We start from the raw sequence: 4,337 nt of genomic DNA on the forward strand, positions 1-4,337 counted from the left end.
ATGCCATACACACATATATTATATAGTAAATGCGTGACACTTGTTATGAAGCACTCACTCCGTCTTCAGGCCACGAGTAGCCTACCGGGACCATCCGACCGCCGTGTCATCCTGAGTGGTGGATGCGGATAGGAGGGGTGTGACGTCGGCACACCGCTCTCCCGGTCGTTATGCTGGTATTCTTGCCCGAAGCCGCTACTATTCGGTCGAGTAGCTCCTCAATTGGCATCAAGAGGCTGAGTGCACCCCTAAAAATGGCAACAGCGCATGGCGGCCTGGATGGTCACCCATTCAAGTGCCGACCACGCCCGACAGTGCTTAACTTCGATGATCTGACGGGAACCGATGTAGCCACTGAGGCAAGGCCGTTGCCATTTGTTATGAAACCAGTTGTAATTTTATAATTAATATAACCCCCTTATATCCCTTATTTTGATGAGAAACTTTCACGAAGTAGCCTTCAACAGACATGGACAGATAAATGAAAACAATAAGAATAAAATAAATAGAAACAAAAATGAAGAAACCCTTACATTAACCACTGAGCCAACATGTCGCCTGAACACACAGCGGAAATAACACGAAAACTTTGACCACTGTTTTTTTAGAAAAGCTCGAGCATCTACTGATAAGCTGAGATGTGTTGGCTTATTTTGACTATTCTTCTACTAAGCGAAGTTTGTGGGTAATAGGGTTATGGCACTTGCCGTGTTCATCTTGTACGTAGGAAGGGACTGAGGACGTGATTAAGGCAGTCTGGCCACATACACAAAATTTCATAGGTCGCGGAAGAGATTGTAGAGATTAAAGGTGGAGGTGCATCGCGAATTTCACTCTCACGTATGCAATATTGAATGAGAGGTTCCTCCATTTGGAGTTCTTAACGCGTTAGCTGTAAGGACTCGATTTACGATATGCGAATAGCTCGCGCCATATTTGTCGGCACTCGTGGGAGAAGCAATCTCGGCGGCTATTGGCGCGCCGTTTAGGATGGTGTGCCCAGTGGTCGATTCCGAGATTGGGAAGCGGCCAGTCACTCGGCTCATCAAGCGCAGGGATTGCTCGCCGCGCTCCGCGCGATTACGGCCGGGCCGCCGGCGCGGCGGTGCGACGTCTTTACCGCCGGCCGGAAGGAAGGCAGCGGCTCATCAGTGGGCCAGCAGGCCGCTCTTACAAACCGACCAGTCACCTGACGACGTGTCTGTGTGTCTGAAACTGCAGCTGTCAGAAAGAGGGTAAAAGAGACAATGTGGGGTTCGGGATACTTTGGGTACAAGTTAAACTTTTATTACCGTTCTCGAAACAAACAACCTGCGATTCCTGGAGGTATACTCCGTCATTGCAACTAAATGAACGGCAGTTTATTTTTTACCTTATGCGATTCGCTTCTTTTATTTATGGAGCTTCTTCAGAGGCCTGTCGTACATGTTTGTTTTTATTTATCTACACTGAGCGGCGAAGAAACTGGTATAGGAATTGGTATTCAAATACAGAGGTATGTAAACAGGCAGAATACGGCGCTGCGGTCGGCAACGCCTATATACGAGGTGCGGCTAGAAAAAAACCGGACTGATGCTGGAAAAAACATTTATTTACAATTATTTACAATTTCATGTTATCTCCTTCAATGTACTCTCCTCCTCGGCCTCTACACCGCTCCATACGAATTTTCCACTGTTCATAGCAATGCTGCAGATCATTTTCGGTAAGTCCATACATTACTTCCGTCGCTTTTTCTTTTACTGCTTCAACAGTCTCAAATCTAGTTCCTTTCAAAGCTGACTTGACTTTAGGGAAAAGAAAAAAGTCACAGGGGGCCAAATCAGGTGAGTAGGATGGATGATCTAAGATGGGAATGTTGTGTTTTGCCAAAAACGTCTTCACTGACAACGCACTGTGAGCTGGGGCATTGTCTTGGTGAAGGATCCATGACTTTTTTCTCCACAAATCGTTCCGTTTTCTCCGTACTCGCTCACGTAGGGTAGCCAGGACGCTAATGTAGTAATGCTGATTCACTGTTTGTCCCTCTGGTACCCAATCAATGTGCACAATCCCTTTGTTGTCAAAAAAAAACAATCATCATTGCCTTGAATTTCGATTTTGACATTCGTGCTTTTTTTTGTCGTGGAGAACCAGGAGTTTTCCAATGCATCGATTGGCGTTTAGTTTCGGGATCGTAAGTAAAAAACCACGATTCATCGCAAGTAATAACATTTTGTAAGTAGGTGGGATCACTTTCAATGTTTTCCAGGATGTCAGAACAAATCATTCTTCGGCGTTCCTTCTGTTCAATTGTGAGACACTTTGGAACCATTTTTGAACACACTTTGTTCATGTTGAAACTTTCATGAAGAATCTGCCTAACACTCTCCTTGTCAACTCCTGTTAACTCAGACACTGCTCTGATTGTTAAACGGCGATCTTGTCGAACAAGTTTACCGATTTTTTCAATGTTTGCATCAGTTTTTGCTGACAATGGTCTGCCAGTGCGAGTGTCATCACTGGTGTCTTCGCGGCCATCTTTAAATCGTTTAAACCACTCAAACACTTGTGTTCGCGATAAACAATCATCGCCGTACACTTGTTGTAACATTACAAACGTTTCACTTGCAGATTTTCCTAGTTTGAAACAAAATTTGATGTTAACACGCTGTTCTTTCTGTACACTCAACATTTTCCGACGCACAGACGAAACGTCAACTACTTAAAACAGACGCCACGGGCAGACTGTGTGCAGGAGGCAGATGAAACTCGAGCAGTAGGCGGAGCGAGAGTCACGTGACAGGCCACGCGACTTTCAGCCTTATTGCATTCGTTTTATTGTTTCACCAGTACTAGTCCGGTTTTTTTCTAGCCACACCTCGTAAGACATAAAGTGTCTGGCGCAGTTGTTAGATCGGTTACTGCTGCTACAATAGCAGGTTATCAAGATTTTATTGTGAGTTTGAACGTCGTGTAATAGTCGGCGCAGAGCGATGGGATACAGCATCTCCGAGGTAGCGATGAAGTGGGGATTTTCCCGTACGACAATTTCACGAGGAAGCGGGTAAAACATCAAATCTCGCTGTGGCCGGAAAAAAGAGCCCGCATGATCGGTTAAACCTAACTAAGGACATCACACACATCCATGCCCGAGGCAGGATTCGAACCTGCGACCGTAGCAGCAGTTCGCTGCCGGACTGAAACGCCTAGAACCGCTCGGTCACAGCGGCCGGCGGCAAGAGCGGGACCAACGACGACTGAAGAGAATCGTTCAACGTTACAAAAGTGTAACGCTTCCGCAAATTGCTGCAGATTTCAATGCTGGGCCATTAACTAGTGTCAGGGTGCGAACCATTCAACGAAAAATCATCGATATGGGGTTTCGGAGCCCTTGATGAGCGCACGACAGAAAGCTTTACGCCACGCCTGGATCCATCAACACAGACATTCGACTGTCGATGACTGGAAACATGTATGGTCGGACGAGTCTCATTTCAGATTGTATCGAGCGGGTGGACGTGTACATGTATGGAGACAACCTCATGCATCCATGGATCCTGCAGACCAGCAGGGGCCTTTTCAAGCTGGTGGAGGCTCTGTAATGGTATGCGGCGCATGCAGGTCCTGTCTGATCACCTGCATCCAGTCATGTCCATTGTGCATTCCGATGGTCTTGGGCAATTCCAGCAGAACAATGTGACACTCCACACGTCCAGAATTGCCACAGAGTGGCTCCAGGAACACTCTTCTGAGTTCGAATACATCCGCCGGCCACCAAACTCCGCAGACATGAACATTATGGAGTGTATCTGGGATGCCTTGTGTGCAAATATATATATATATATATATATATATATATATATATATATATATATATATATATATATATATATATATATAAAATATTATAAATATTATTATTTTTAATCGCATTAATTACAATATTATCAAATTTGATTTTTATAATTTGTGAAATGAATGAATTGTCTTTCAGTCTTAATTTACAAATCTTGTAAATTGTAAGTCGGTAGTAGCGTGGACGTACGTCGGTTTTTGCGTTCTCTACGCCTTTGAGATTTACGCAGTTTAGTTATATGCTTATTCTTCGCCATAAGTACTTCTCATTTTTGACCTCAACTACAATACTGATTTTTATTGGACTTCCTCTTCAGATGCAGGCAGCTACATAACATGACTAGCATAATTCGCGGAAGAAAATAAGAACTTTCGTCGTTTTGCACTTATAAGAATACTCACACTTCATATTTTCATAAAAATTATCATTCAGATATCATACATTCTGCAACACACTTCTCACAAAAGATATGTCTTCTCCCTACGAGGACTAAAGACAG

The 4,337-nt window shown here is 44.3% G+C and overlaps 1 pseudogene; it reads right to left on the minus strand.

Annotated features, from left to right (window-relative positions):
• Positions 1–255: 255 nt before the first annotated feature.
• LOC126253836 (5S ribosomal RNA) lies at positions 256–373 on the minus strand (annotated as a pseudogene).
• Between the last annotated feature and the right edge of the window lie 3,964 nt (positions 374–4,337).

The sequence above is a fragment of the Schistocerca nitens genome, chromosome 4 (genome assembly GCF_023898315.1).
Source record: "Schistocerca nitens isolate TAMUIC-IGC-003100 chromosome 4, iqSchNite1.1, whole genome shotgun sequence".
Lineage (NCBI taxonomy): Eukaryota > Metazoa > Arthropoda > Insecta > Orthoptera > Acrididae > Schistocerca > Schistocerca nitens.